The following is a 16,661-nucleotide window of genomic DNA, read 5'->3' on the forward strand; positions in this document are numbered from 1 at the left end:
TCTCTCTAACGCACAGACAAAGACTGGCAGAGTGTATGGAAGACGGCCATCTGAGTAATTTATTCACGAACTCCACCTCCGAGACTGTTGATTAAAATAGAAACAACTGCCTGATTACGACACATGGGCGTCTAGGTCATTGGCGATCACACAATCATGCACTTAAGTGTTTCACTTACAGCAAATTGACTCACAGATTGTGACAGAAGGTATATGTAGTAATGGGAAGTACATTTCTGGGCAATTATGCTGGAGAAGGTTGATAGAAAGGTTGACATCCACCCGCCTTCTAGGTTGCCCCATATGGCCAGGGGTTTAGATGTCTCTGAAACAATTAAATAAAAGCCTTGATACATTGGAGGGATAGTGTGAATGTTTTTATAATTGTGCATGCAAGGAAAGGCCACTTGAAAACCTCTGGATTAAATCAGTACACAGTGCAACTGTACTGTGAAGGCCCACAGTTCCAGGACCGTTTATGCCACAACAATCCATCTCTACAGTACTTGCTGGCCGACCTGGGTCAGTTGCAATACTTCTTGCCTGCTTCAAATCATTAACCTAGACTTAATGGGTGTCACTTGCAGCTCCTGGCCTCAACGAAAGGAATGGTGCAATTTATTTGTATTTAATACCTTACACACAGTGCCACCTGTACTCCATATTCTATAGAGATAGACTTCACTTTAATAACTTAATCTTGGTCTGGATAATATAGGGTGTGAAATATATGTGTTTTTTTTTTTTAGAGAACTGTCCTTTTAACCCCCAAAGCAGGTGTTTAAACATCATAATATTTGCATACACAATAAGTAAATCAGGTGGAAGAGAGGTAGGACAAAGCTAAGAGGTATATCCCCAGAGGCTGATTATGGCACAGATGCACTGATGAAGGGCCTGGGGAGTCTCAGTCTGCCTTCCCACCTAGAACTGTACTGTCGGGGGCTGACTAATGTATTATTCACCTGCCTTCATTGATGTGTAACTAAAGCCAGTGGCTGGGGAGCCTAGGCCACCAATACCCCCCACAGACGGTAAACCCCGACAGGGCTACTGAGCTCCATTGATTTATGGGTCTCAGTAGATGGCCTGGTGAGAAGGCTGAGGGAGGGAGAGAAGGAATGGAGGGAGGTCTGAGTTAGACATGAGATGGGTCTCATTTTTTATTCCAATATAGGTTTTCACTATGTGGTTATGCAATATCTAAAACACTTTTAGGTTGACTTTTCCCATATTGAGTTATAAAATGACTTGTACTGTGATTTTATCCACACTTCCCACTCATAATCTGAATAATAATCTAATCTATAAAGTCTGAATGTGGGTGTATCTGGAGACACTGCACTATAACAACAGCAATCATGTGAAGACAGCAGCGTTGATAGAGGAACTAAGGGGAAATGGTCACATGAGATAACAGAGTTGAATAAACAGGAACGGTGTTACAAGTGATGGGAAATGCAGGGCTGCGCTGCTGGGTGTCTGTTTGTAGTGCAGGTGACATGGAAGGTTATAGCAATCTAGAGTCCAATCATTGACTCATAAATCAAACACAGTGGCTTTTAACAGCATCTACACTGAACCAATAAAGTCCTTCAATAAGACTCTGTATTGTGGTATAAATGTACAGGCACTGGTGGGTGTTGCAGTAATGTGAAGTGCCTGGGGAACACAGAAGGCAAAGGTGGCACAAACATGACGACTGGGGAAGATAATTTTATGCCAGGACGCCCTTCAATTTAGGAAGTACAGGTGCTAAGAGATGCAATTGAGAGGTATACAGATAATGAGAAGTCTGGGAATTTTCTGCTGTTGTTCTCTTTCACTCACTTGAAACACACCACACACATAGATCCTTTTAAATCCAGCATACACACAAAAACAGACATGCCGTCACGAAGACTCGGTGGCCTCAACTCTAATTATAGACCTGCTAACCACACCTTGACTGCCTGGAACCTATGCGTGAACTTCTGCATTTCAGGTACGTTACATCTCTTGGTGTCACTCAAAGCGGAGACAGTTAGTTCAACATGGGAGCACCCATCAGAAGAAACCACAGGGTGTGTACTGAACCTCGGCATAGAGTACTCATAGGAAACAAGTCAGCTGTAAAGGAGTTCCATCACTGACCATATGTACTGGTGACAACCCTGTATTTACATCTTCCTCAGAAAAGTCATGCATGAAATGGACATGTTTCCCTGGGTTCTAAACCTTATAACCTGAGGGACAGGCAATATAAATATGATGCAAAGAACAGAGTGATAAGAAAAAACAGATTGCTTACCCTTTAATAATAGGCATGTATGGAGTCCGCTCTGCTGACAGCCTAAAGTTTGTTCTTGCATGGGATTTGGTTTTCAGAAATCTAGTATGGAAGGGTATGTATTTTCTAACCATGTCTGCATTCGGAACACTCAAATGTTTAAACAAAACAAAGTTGCTAGCTCTGTGACTGACCATCTGTCCAGGGTGGTGCCCTGCCTTTGGCCTGAGACACTGGGATAGGCTCCAGCATCCCCACTCCCTTCACTGTATAAGTGGTTTGGAGAATGGATGGATGGATGATTGGATGTTTCTTGTTGCTGGGGTGATGTGCCAGTTAGCGAACAAGGTACAACACATTACAAATCATGGCTCATTTCCTGTTCATCTGTACTGAATCAATAAAAGTGCAAAAACCTGTAAGCTTAAAGAATAATCTCTAGATGTTATCCCCCCTTGATATGTTTTAGTCATAAGTGGCTTTGTGTTTATGACACTACTGCAGTGTATTGATTATTACCAGGCACAAGACTGCACCCAGTGCTGAACTCTATAGATTAGTCTTAAGTGCTTTCCTACTTAGCTAGCTCCTTCAGACAAGCTGTCCCAACTTGAAGGAAAGATTTATGAATAAGTAGGAACAGTGACAAATGGCACTACTTAATTAACCAGGGACGAGGAATCTAGTCACTTCAAATTTCGATCTGCCACCTTATTTCCGATGGCAAGGCAGCATCAACACCCATCTCCTCTTGGCCTGCCATATTGACCGACGGCTGACTAAATTGATTTGCTAATCATGCCACCATCCTTTTTAGGTTCATTTCCACAGAGGACACAACAGGGCAAAAGTGGCAATGAAAAGCTGTTTTCGCTGTGGTGCGTCTCACACCCATGATACAAATATGGCCCCTCATTCACCATTCCCATCTGGGCCATGGGATATATTTTAATTTGTTTTGTAAGTGCCAGGCTCCATTTCACGTCAATATGCTTTCTTTCACACCCCACGAGGACTTTGCGTCACATCAGCATGCTGATTTCTGCTCCTTTTTCTTAGTTAGAGACCTCTGCTTGACTCTTCCTCCAAGCCGTGTATGGGATTATGATGGTTTGGGGCTGCTTTGTGCTCTCCGCACCTTCACTATTTCACATAAGATGTCAAAAGTGGGAACCTGCACTCAGATTTTCTTAAAAGCCATGGGCAAAGAAGTATCGAGAGACTAAACTTGTCAAGTCTATCCCACAAGAGCTTGACTTACATTGCTTATCGACATAGCACTTAGCTCCCAATAGGATACTGTGACAGAACAGAGTTGTAAGGACACACACACATAGTCACAAATCTTATCAATGACTGGATACAACAAAAGGTGGGTAAATAGGCCCTGTACCCCAAGCTTCTGGACCTGTTCTGGGATTCTTATATCACAGAAGGGGTGAGATAACAGATAGGGAAAATTATGCCACAATTAGAATTATTCTCTCTGATAAGAAATGGCCACATCAAGGTGCCCATGGGGAACAGAGGAAGAGGGAGGGCTGTGTAAAAAAGATAGTGGGACAGTGGTTAGCAAAAAAGTGACAGGGATGTGAAACAAAGGATGGTAAACAGAGTAGAGGAAAGAGGGCATTGTCTTTAGCCTCTCTGTCTGGATAACGCCCACCTGTGTGAGGGAAGAGGCCTCTGAACTTCCCACACTTGTTCTCTGGGATTTCACCAGGTTGTCATCCCTTTTACAATTCAACACGCATCTAGGATGGTGTTGCATCTTTACAAATGAGTATAACAATGAAAAGAGTGACATTTTCAAGCCACCAACTGTTGCAACATAAGAGATAACATCTGTCTGTTACACTGGAAAGCTAGTTTCCTGCCAAGAGAGTACATTCATTCTGTATGCAGACTGTAACCTTTTTTTTTTTTTGTTCTACTTTCCTGCTGTCAGGTGGACCCCCCCCTGATCTCCTGTGCAGGCTCAAGGCTGTTCTTTGATTGATGCTCACTGGCTTTTCAGATTCATTAAAAATCCTTGCTTTATCCTTTGCACATCAAAAGAGTTTCTTAGACTAGCTCAGAATAAGAGTTCGTGATAGGTAGAAAAAGACGGACAGAGAGAAAAGCCAGAAACAATGATCTCCTCTCAGGCATAGCTAGACCGAGCAAGACAAATTTAAGATGCAGAGATAGATCCATGGCAGCGGTCCAAGACAGCAGATGAAAACTCTCTGCTCTCGCTGTCCTGAGCTCTGACTCAATTCCCACTGCATTCATAACCCCATCTGACCAGCTCCAGTGTATTATTTCCATTGTCTTCTCCTCTCAGCACCTTTTCAGATGAACTGCTCAACCAGTACTGTACCAAGTGCGCTTTTTGGAAACAACAGACAATTCTTCAGTCCTCTTTGTCCCTCTTGTTTCGCCTATGTCCGCATCTATCCTGTTCAAATTGAGGGCCTTTTAATAACAGATAAAACCACTCGTCGCGGCTTTCGCAAGGTGACTTGGGGGTGCGCACAGCATACCTGATATCAAGGGGTATTTCAGTCCCGCTCCTTGTGATCTACCTTCCAGCAGAGTTTAGGGCTGTAACAAACCTGCATTTTTTTAATCAACCCAAAACTTTGATTATCTAGTTCAGGTGTATAGTTAAGGTTTCAATATAAGTTCTGCAGAAATGTACGACCAGGAGCACGATTTGCCTGCCTTATATCTAATGCCTCTAATGTTCTTTGGACTTGAGGCAGGGCGGAAAAGGGCAGTTCTGCACCGTTCATTGCCACCCAGAAAATGTCATTTCAATCTGTGGGGTTGCTGAGAGCATGTGCAGCGCATCCGTTTCTTACATGCCCCAGCTCTAGCCTGTGCCATCTGCACGGAAGCGGAGCCCGTGTGTGTGGGCAATGATGCAGCTCTTGACAGCTAGCTGAGCTACTGGATATAACTCATTCTTGGCTCTTATATGTTCTGTCTCCACTATTCCCGCGACTGTGTCTGACCCGTATTAACCACCCTAGTTCAGGATATATGCAGCAATGCTCTAGAAGGTCCTCCTGGCAATCCAATGTTCGAAAAGTTGCAGTTGCCCAGTAAGCGCTCCTAAGTTATGTGAGAGCTAGTGCTGTGAGAGTCGTGAGCGATCAACGACATGTATTTCAATCAAGCCATAACTGAATCAGTCACAGAGATTCATTTCAGAATCCCAGATTGGATGAGGAATGTGGGACCCCTGTCGTAACTGATAGAGATTTTTGTCGCAAACAGAAAGTATGGAGAAGGGCACAGGGGGATGATGATGGGAAATAAGAAATTATGCTTATATTTAAAAGTAGCAAAGTTTCTATTAAAAATGCATACAACACTGTACAATATATTCGCATTGTGTATTCAAACATGCATTGTAGGTTTAGTAATACACAACAAGGTTATTACAGGAGATTTGCCCTCACCGTCTAAAGGCAAGGGAATCACCAAATGTAAAGTGTGGCCCATGCAGACGGTGGCCACATGCTTTGTATTTACATGAATCGTCGATCCACGATCCGGCAAGCGAAAATTTCCAAACACCACTCGAAAATACAGTTCAAACAGGGGGGGGTGGGGGGGGGGGGGGGGGGGGGGGGGGGGGGGGGGGGGGGTTCTGGGGGGGGGGGGGGGGGGGGGGGGGGGGGGGGGGGGGGGGGGGTGGGGGGGGGGGGGGGGGGGGGGGGGGGGTGGGGGGGGGGGGGGGGGGGGGGGGGGGGGGGGGGGGGGGACAGGCTTGAAATGCCTGCAGGGAATTTATACATAAAAAAAAAAAAACAATATTTTTTCACCAAGAGTACAGGCATTTGCATCTTGCCGAAAGTGCCATTGCTCCCTCACCCCCCCACACTCAAACACCCAATGGAGAATGGGACAGATCACTTAAGCAGTAAAAGCATTTACTGTATAACACCCAGTGCATTTTGTGTTGTCGGGCCTAAAAACAAATGAACTGTACAACAAGCGTACCGTGTAAAAAAAAAATTTAGTTGGTAACACTTTATTAGATCCGTCTCTTTGTTACACATCTTACAGGCACTCATTATCATTCTCATAATAACCATAAGTATGCTATAATTAAATGCAACTAACCTAAACCCAAAACTTCATCCTAACCCATTAACCAGATTAGTGAAAGGCATGTAGTTAATTAATATTACTGACGTACTTAAATGTTAAATTACACTAACAAGGACCATGGCTAAAAGGAAAGGTGTACCAAATAGTTTCCACACAATACTAGTTACTTCAGTTGTTTATAACAGTAAAACTGTGAAAAATTAATAACAAAGGCTCATTGTAAAACTGACAAAAGATCCCAGCTTTTCGTTTAGCCTCCCCACTCTTCCCTGCCAATTTGTACAGGCAGCAAAATGATTTGTACAGGTTAAAAGTACATTTGTAGTACCTAATGTATTTTTTTAACTTATTATTTATTGTGTCCATACAATCTACAAATCACAAACATTAAACATTTCTAGACTTTTAATCCCACTCATATAATTCCACAACTGCAGGACATTAAACCAGGTCAGGAACTAATTCTGTAGATCTATGCATTAAACAAATGAGGGACTAAGACGAAAAGTCTACAGATGTGGATGAAACCACCTGGCTTCAAAGTGGCCAAATTTGAGTCTAGATTTACCAGAGAGGGTAAATAGGGCCAGCGTGCTTATGCGGCCCCTGCCTGGGACTCTTGATTGGTGTTTGATGTGGATGGATTAGGAGGCATGTTTTAACCCATCTAGGGGCCTCTGGTTATGATTGGTTAGCGTGGAGGTTAGAAGCATCATTAGCCTAAATACCCCCCCACCCTGTTATGCAAATGACCTATTGCTAATCAAAGCAGACATTTGCACCTAGCATGAGAATTAGCTAGTTCCTGCAGGGGATTTTCCAAACATCAACCATTCCCCAACTTGAAACTAGCGGTTTGAGAACGGCGGGCAGTATCTATATAACAGATACTTTTCCCCTCTTTGTCAAGTTTCACTATCACTAATTACCAGCTTCTGTGTTTTTTTTTTTTTTAAAGCGAAATAACATTCTGGATTGTGGATTATTCTCTCATTTTGAGTGAATCTTTCTTCTGCTTATCAGCGGAGCAGGTGGACTGTTAAAGCTCATAAACATGAATTCTGAAGTGAAGTGAAGTGACATTCAGCAAGTATGGCGGACCCATCTCAGAATATCGTGCTCGCATTAACCCACCGCAGTGCACACACACAGAGCAGGGAACACGCACACCACATCTTTGGGAACACACCCCAACCCGGAGCCAGTGCGGCAAGCCATTTTATGCTTCGCTGGCGCCCGGGTGAGAAGCAGTTGAGGGTCGATGCCACTTGCATCAAAGGGCAACCTAAAGTCATGGTATTGAAGGGGGGAGAGAGAGCAGCTGTACAGCACTCCCCCACCCACAATTCCTGACGGCCCGAGATCGAACTCACAAACCCTTCGAGTGGTCAAGTCGAGGGCGGGGGGAGTCCGACTCTCTAACCATTAGGCCACGGACTTCCCGAAACATTGTTCAGCAATGGATTCAAAACACTGCAGCAAAAAGTCTGGAAGATTTTGCTCAAACAGCTTCACGATAGAGGTAACGGCTTATGTTCTTCTTGTCAAAATGATGTTAGGTCATGTCCAGGAGCGCTAGCAGGAGGTACATGTGTGTGTGCCGAATCAATCATGTGTCATCTCTTTCCATAGTCAGAGCTCAACCAAAGCTCTATTTTCTGTGCGCCTTTGCTTTAGTTGACCACATTTGTGCACTGCATGCAGTCATGAGAGAGAATGGAGTTGCCTTGCCTTTTGTCTGAATAGTTTGACATTGAAGCAAATTGTAGAGTCAGTTTAACATCGACAACCAAATCACAAAAATCTGCTGCTAGTTTTAGATTGTTATACATGTCTGATCCCTGAAATGTCCATAAAACAACCTGTTAGAGACCACGCATAGACGGTGCTACGGAATATGAGCGGGTGGGGAGGGGGGGGGGGCGTTCTCAACGCATTATAAAAGTCAGTTTTTCTGGGCAGCGGGAAAAAAAATTCTCAGCTGTGTTTTATTCTGTAGTCCAGATTGGCTCTGACGGTAACCTTCACCTGAAATCCACTGCCACAACAATAGCACAGTCAGACCGTCCAAATTTTTTGTAACACTTCCGGTGGGGCTGCGTACAAGACCAATTCAACATGGAAAATTGAACGAAAAATGAAATTTATTGTGCTGTAAATCGTGTTGAAGATTAGTATTGGGTCTTCTGCAAATTGATTCCCTGACCGCCACCCACCCCACACCTTTTTCCGCAAGTGAGGGACGGTTTTGGTTGTTGGCACGAGCAGATAGTTCCCATGCCACGAACCATCCCCAAGTGCACGCTCCATGAGCCCAAACTCGAAGACAGAATAAGAAGGCCACACCAAGAATCACGAATGAGTAGGTTCTCTTGTTCTACTCAGATCCCCTCATTTGCACTCGCGCCCTCTCGTGCCGCTCCTCATATGTTCTCTCTCTCATTCCGCTTCAGTAGCTGACAGAGACAGCACAGGGGGGATTTTGGGCAGTGTTCGGGACCCAGACACCCTTCTATCCGTCACACTGTCGTGAACAAGTGTCAAAGGATCAAATATTTTTCCTGTTAAAGGCCTTTGCGTCAGCTGCCAGGATGGCCACTTTTATTGAGTGGACCACTCCAAAAAAGAGGAATTCTAACATTACCATTCAGCGTAACCCGTCCACCTTCTTCATCACATTAACAGAGCACTTTGGTTAAATATTGGCTTTTCAGTGCAATTATTGTTCATGCTGGGCTGAGAATGCAGTCAATTTTACAGCCAAAGCATTCCTGAAATCAAAAAGGTTATCAGTGCTCCTGATTCATCAGGCTAGGGATATGAGCTTACCTGACGACCAGCACCAGTCACTCGATGATTCTGCCTGGTTTTCCTAAGGCATCTTTAAGCCTGAGTCTGAGACTCCTTTGAGAGCTCATTACGACGAGTCTGGAAACAAAGTCCGCGGACATTTCTGTTCACCCTATTCTCTGTTTAACATATGACACTTTCGATGGCTCTCACTCAAGACTTTTATAATAACAGAAACAATTACTTTTATAAATAGAATATCTATGAAAATAAATGAATAAGCAAGTAAATATAATAACACAAAATAACTTAATTTAAGGCCGCACACCAAGCGAAGCAACCCAAGATCTGTGGCACATACCTTAAAATGCAGGGCCCACCATCAGAAGAAAAGGTGAAAACGCGTCCCACCCAATAATCGAGTGGGGTTTTCGTAAAACTTTTACATTTGGGCCTCTCCAATTTTGACTATTGGGTTACATTCTTTGGAGCTAAAGCCGCCCGGACTTGGCAGAGGGTCCAATAAAAAAAAAAAAAAAAATTAATATACGTTTTTTTCATATATGTAGATCCATTTATAGATACATATATTTGGCATAAATAAATAGTTAGTACACACTCTTCACTAACTTTAACTAGTAAATGCAGCTGCACAAAATAACTTATATATTTATCCCACCAATGTATTCAGTTTTAGCGATATGAACACAGTTCGTAACAATACCCTATTGCCTGGTTTTGTTTACCGATTACTCGACCGAACTGTGTCATGTTTAGTAAAACAACAGGCTTTATATAAAAGGGCTTGTGATAAAGTGGGCCCCCAAAAGAGACACACTCAAAATGAGGGGTGGCTAATGTGGATGGATGGGGTTCGTTTGGAAGAGAAGAGATCAAATGATCTGATCCTCTTGTTTTACACACCCTTTTGATCGTAGATTATGAGAGAAGAGAAAAGGAATCGATCGCATCGAGTTCAAGTCGCCATCGATGAGGATACATAATTCGGGGTGTTGCGCTCAACAGCTGTTCATAATAATAAATAATTAGTGTTTTATTATATATTATTTTTATTTATTATTATTATTTATGAATATATTTACAGCCGATTAAAAATTTGGTGTTTGTCTAAAAGCATGCTTTGGAAAAAAAAAATAATAATAAAAGCGAGGTAGCCTATAAATTTATAGTTTATAGTATTAAAAAAGTATATAGATTTTTCATGTAAATTAGGCTACAATTCATGCGATGTGACTGTTACTATTTCTTTTAGGTTTTTTTCATCATGTATTGTTTGCCACATCAGCAGCTCCAATTTTAAAACTGTCCTGTCCTAGCGCTTGAGATATAATGGTTTTAAAAGTGCAAACATTGCATGTAGCCTCTCAGTCAATGCACAAAAGTTTAAATAAAATCGACACACCTGGCATCTCTCTACACAGGTCAGGCTTCTCAAAACCTCACTTCGTGACAGTGAAAAAATTAAACCTTTTTCAAAAAAATTACAAATAAACTGTTTTGCTTGCGGCTGCGCGTTCAGGCCGTCTTTCTTCAAGCTCACCGTTACGGCTCTTCTGCCCAGTGAATGTGCCCTGTAATTATTCTCTTGTTTTCTTCATGTTAATTGCTGTTTACCCCCCAAAATGAGGTCTGTTATTTCGTCAGTAAAAAGCATGTTTTTTTCGCGTTAACCCCCTTCGTTTATTTTGAATTACCACTTAAGGGACGTGAAGAGGGCAGAAAACGCACCGAAAAGGCACATAAAATGTTTCCTACAGGCGCCAGGACGTTTGTCATTTACCAACTGAAATACTGGGTAAAATGTAGTGTGCGTGAGGAAAAGATATAAACAAGAGTAATGTCAGTATTTAGAAAACGGTTGAATTTATGACGTCAAATGGGTCTTCTCATTATTTGATTAAACTGTTCTCGCGTTATACTGCGAGGCCTGTTTGCGATATGCCTTAACCAATTACCTGTACTTACCTCAGAAATAAGGTTTACAGGACAAAATAGGTTTATCACGTACGCAATGGCTGCTAAATAATAAGAGTGCCAGTAGGGTAGGGGAATTTACTAAACCAGGCCGTTGACTTAAATGGGACTAGAAGAGAGAGAGAGACTTTCTAAAAAACGCGTGTGGAGTTCCGATTTCCAAACAGAGAGTGACGCATAAACTAATATATGGATAGGCGTAGTCAGCAGAAATCAGAAATGCATTGAAAATCAACATTTTAATGCATGGTTAGAACAGCTTTGATCCTCTTTTTTTTCTTTCAGTTGGCCTTCATATGGGGGAATCTACAGGGAACAAGAACGACATGAATGTGTCAGCGGGAAAACAAAAACACTCAGTCGGAAATTAAATCGAATGCACTTAAGAAAATATTTCAGTATAAAACGGATATATACGAGTGTTGTGCTTTCAACTCTCTCTCTCTCTCTCTCTCTCCTCTATATAATATATATATAATATTTCTATATATTATTAATATATATATATATATATAGATATAAAAACTAATAATACGAACCTCTGCGCTGATAATTATTCGTTGTTACACGGCGTTAACGCTTTATGTTCATACCAGTTTTCATTAAACATAATTGATACCTATTCGGCTATTATTAACAATCTGCTTGATTGTCGAGCAGCTAAACAAGCAGAACTATCTATCAGGACAATTCTAGGCTGTAATCGTGGCCCGGTTGCCTTTCATATAAACAAGCATATATTTTCAAAATATTTTTTTTTTTTAATTGAATGAGTTATCGCACAAGACTCTTATAAATCACTGAGCGACGTTGATTTAAATAAACTTTTACAAGGTTGATATAAGAAATGATATAGAACTATACCCAGGGTTGCAGTGGGAAACAGGGATAGCTAAATAACTACATGTAAAACAACCAATGAATGTTAACAAATTCCCGCATTCAACTCCGTCCCACTTCACTCATTTAAAACATTCAAAAAAACAAAAAACAAAAAAAAGAAAACACTCAGTAGGAATTAAATTCAGTACACTTAAGAAAATGTTCAGAGTATAAACGGACATATAAGATGTGTTGTGCTTTCAACTCTCTCTCTCTCTCTCTCTCTCTCTCTCTCTCTCTCTCTCTCTCTCTCTCTCTCTCTCTATATATATATATATATATATATATATATATATAAATCTCTCTCTCTCTCTCTCTCTCTACTCCTGTCGCTGATTAGGTTATTCGTTGTTATACATTAACGCTTTTATTGTTCAATTACAGTTTCATTAAGCATTAATGATACCTGATTCGGCTATTATTAACAAGTAGCTAACAATCTGCTTGATTGTCGAGCTAAACAAGCAGAACTATCTATCAGACAATATAGGCTGTAATGCCTTTCATATAAACACGCATTTTTTTTTTTTAATGATTGAGTTATCGCACAAGACTATAAATCACTGAGCGACGTTTATTTAAATAACTTTTACAAGGTTGATATAGAAATGATATAGAAATATACACCACGGGTTTGCAGTGGGGAAAAGGGATAACCCTAAATAAATACATTTAATTAAACAACCATATGAACTGTAAACAACTTCCCGCATTCAACATCCGTCCACTTCACTCATTAAAACATTCAAAAAAAAAAAAAAAAAAAAAAAAACTATTGGAATAAATAAAGCAATATAAATCTCGTTTAGTTAGTAATATAGTATGTAGGTAGTGAAAATCCGACACTGAGTAGAGTGACATGCAAGGCAAGATTTTTTATCTAAAAAAGTGCCTGTATAAATGAGAGTTTTATTAAATAAGTGCTGTTTAAAGCATTTCACTAGACTCACAATGGAGAGTCCGAGCAGCAGTACAATAATCAAAGTGTTCACGATTTCATGCTTGTCGCCAATTGAATGGTTAAAAATACCAGCTAAAGGAAATGAATAAATCGACAGTGTTGATTTCTCCATGAAAATCATTAAGCGCCCACTCATTTTCATCTTTATTGGTGTCAAAAGGTCACCCCAGTCAAATGGAGGTCCAGACTTTGAAGCAATTAATGAATCAAAAAGCCAACTAAACTACCGATCTGGGTCATTTATAAAATAAACGAATCATAATTGTTGATTAGAAAAGAGCACGTGGCACCAAACAGGTCATAATTGGCTCACAACATAGAAAGCAACCCCCAGATACACAGGAACAAATAAATATCATTTTTGGTCAATTTACTGAGCTACCCAAACGTCGTTATATTTGATAAGAAAAAAAAAAATGTAACGCTTAAAATTCACCATTGTGGTCTTTTTGAAGGAACCTGGATTTGTGTCTTGACTGACAGAGGGACTTGTTGGAGTGGGACTCCTGTAGAGACCATTTCCTTTACGAAAGACAGAAAACTATTGTTTTGGTGAGAGAGAAAATAAACAACAATTAGGAGGGAGAAGTTCTGCAGTGTAATTGCATGTGTATTGGTGTCATTCAATGGTCAGATCAGTATCCCCAGTGCTTTTTGTCAGAAGTATCGGACCAGGCGCGCGTTTCCGCATTAATTAAAATGCATACAACTAAAACCTTTAAAACCCGGTTATTAGTTTAGGGTGTCGAAGCGCAACTCCTATAAGACGCGGCATCAATAGTATCGACCCGACTTGACCTCCCAGACACTAGTTTGAGTTGATAAGCATTGAGGAGAGAAAATATAGGCAATTTTACCTTCAACAGCCGAGGACAGAGGTCCAGCAAAAAGGCGCATAAAAAGCAGCAAATAATCCATTGTCATAAACCAAAGACTTCGGACATTAAAGTGGAGCTCTCTGGGGAGGGAGATTGTAAAATCCTCCAGAACCCTCGGTCCCAGCTTCAGAGACCCTCTTCTCCAATTCAGTCGTCCTTCTTCTGACTCTGTGTTTCCATAAACCGCATATCAGCAGTGTTTATGTAATCCAATGTGCAAAAAATGTTTAAAGCAGCACTGAAAGAGCTTTAAAAGTCATCCACCGGGTAAATGCTCCTTCTCAGCCTTATTTTTCATCAGTGGAGAGCGAGTGTGGTCCGTTTTATAGATGATGCACAGTGAAATCCCTACAGGCATTTGTTTAAATGTACATTCATATCTCAAATGCATTCTGGTGTTAGTCCAATAATAAAGCGCGTCCCGTAAAAAAATCACCTTATAGCGGTTTTACGCATAAAATCCCTGAGCGCGTTTACCCTTCTGACGCTGACTCGTTCCTGCTCCTCTGCCTTTCCCTGTGCAATGGAATGAAGATCGGCTCCTCTGAAATCAAGGAAGAGTCAAAAGAGAATGATGAGAGAAAGGCGGTGGGGGGAGGAGTTTTTACTCCAGAATCAGCTTGTCAGTTATTCTGCTGGCTCCGCCCCTGGACGATCTGGCGCAGTTGGCAGGGTTAGAGCGCCGGCTCTGCGGGTAGAAGAGGCTTGCATGTCTTCAAACTCGTGGAAACGAACAAATTCTGAGTGTATGTGTTGTTTTGGAAACATTTTATGTTACATGTGTTACAACATATATTTATTTAACACATAATAATTCTTAATTAATTATTATGTGAGGCCCAAAATAAATAGCGACATTTTTCCACAACCAAAAATAGGCTAATTGCAAAGTAATCAGTAAATAAAACTTGCTCATTTGTAAAAAAGTTCTTTACTACTTTCATGGATAAGTATACTACAGTTCAATAATCCCTATGATATTTTATTATTATTAATAGTAAAGTTCTTAAATTGCAGACGCTGTTTTTTGGAGATGCAAAGCAGGAGTGAATTGACTGGGTCTGGCGAAACGCTTTCAAGATGTGCCCACTGCCACGGTTGACCTGTCATCCGTGTTTATGATTTAATGTCATAAAAAATACTAAGACCTACTTTTACAATGTATTCTACAGAAAAAACAAATAGCCCACATGCTGTAGGCCTACTTATCAGACTACTTTTCATTAATGATATTCAGGAATTAAACATCACCTGGGAAGTCCATTCTGCTTCTGCTCTTTTTCACTCACTCAAATCCCATCACTTTTGTCTTTCTGCCCTTTCAAACTTCTGATAAAAGTATTAGACAATTTTGAGGCCTGCCCTTTAAATATAAAACTTAATCCAAACTAAATTGTTTCTTTCTTAAAAGCTTTGTTTTTCTTATTGTTGCTTTGTAAAAATTTTAAAATTTAAATTTCAGTAGTAATATCTTAAATTACTACCCTCTATTATAATTAGTTTTGTGTTGTTGTGTTGTTGTTGTTACGGGACATTAATTTTCTTGCTTTGTTCTTTGATTGAAAATTCTACATAATCTAAATGGTAAAAATGTTGACTAGTTAATTTATAATTATTAAATGACCATAAATCTATTATATTCATAACTTGATTTTTTTTCTAATGTTACATTTATTTATCTTCTAGGTTAGTTTTGGCAACCAACTTTGAAACACAGCCTCATTTTCATAAATGTAACTTATACATACTAGTTGCTGCTTGTATATGTATGTTTCAAGCCAATAAAATACTTTTTCAAAAATTAAACAAAAAAGTTTATAAATAAATAACCTAAATTTAACTAGAACAAAATACTTTTCTATCGACATTGTAGTTTACATCAAAAAGCAGGCAATAAAGGAGCACTCTAGATTTTGTTTACATGTCAGCCTTAACTATTGAATGTGTATACATGTAAATGGTTGTCAGTTAACTGTGGAGGGATTCCTAATAATATATCTTAAGTCCAGTGAAGTAACAATGAAATGATAATGAATGCTATCATGTTGGTATTTGCGCTGCAATAGTTCGGATAATCCGTGGTCTAGTCTTTGTGCTGGGAAGACGGGAGAGCATTGGCTGTCGCAGTTTCTGCTAGTAATAAGGCATTCATTGATATCTGTGATGTTTTTTGGAGAGGAAGTGAGGCAATGCACTTCTGCAGTGGTTTTTAAATGATTTAAAAAACAAAAACTTAAAAAAAAACAGCTTTTGTGATGTTAATCTCAAGTACTTTGCTGTTTTTTTTTTTTTTTTTTTTTTTTTTTTTTTAAATGAGTGTGTTAGAGGTTTCAGTCCCTCTCTTTCTGGACTTCTTTTATTCCCTTGTATAGTTTTGTGTCAGCTATTGGTGATACTCCTCGTGCATTGAAACATATACTGTTATGGCTAAAATAGAGCCTGCTCTAGAAAATTTGTAGCTGTATATCTTACAGTGTAACTACCAGTAATCTTTTCTACTCTCATGAGAATATTTAGAAGATTAATAATTTGTTTTGATGTATATATACAGTAAAATGTTCATTTAGTTTTAGCTGTGTGCTGATTGCCAATAAAAGGCATACATTATGTTCAGATCAAATTTAAGATATTTTAACTGTGCGTGAGAGGCCAAGCCTTCAGGAGTTTTGGCGTGATGGTGTGTTTATATAGGCTGTATCTACTGTATATCCATTAGTATTTTGTCTTCAAAGTTCAATGCTGATGTTATATAATTACTTAAACTGAGAGCTGCAGAATTTTA

The 16,661-nt window shown here is 40.1% G+C and overlaps 1 pseudogene; it reads right to left on the reverse strand.

The window, feature by feature from the left end:
- The window catches only part of LOC109096673, a 48,784-nt pseudogene extending 34,797 nt beyond the window's left edge, over window positions 1-13,987 (reverse strand).
- Between the last annotated feature and the right edge of the window lie 2,674 nt (window positions 13,988-16,661).

The sequence above is a fragment of the Cyprinus carpio genome, chromosome A22, assembly GCF_018340385.1.
Source record: "Cyprinus carpio isolate SPL01 chromosome A22, ASM1834038v1, whole genome shotgun sequence".
Lineage (NCBI taxonomy): Eukaryota > Metazoa > Chordata > Actinopteri > Cypriniformes > Cyprinidae > Cyprinus > Cyprinus carpio.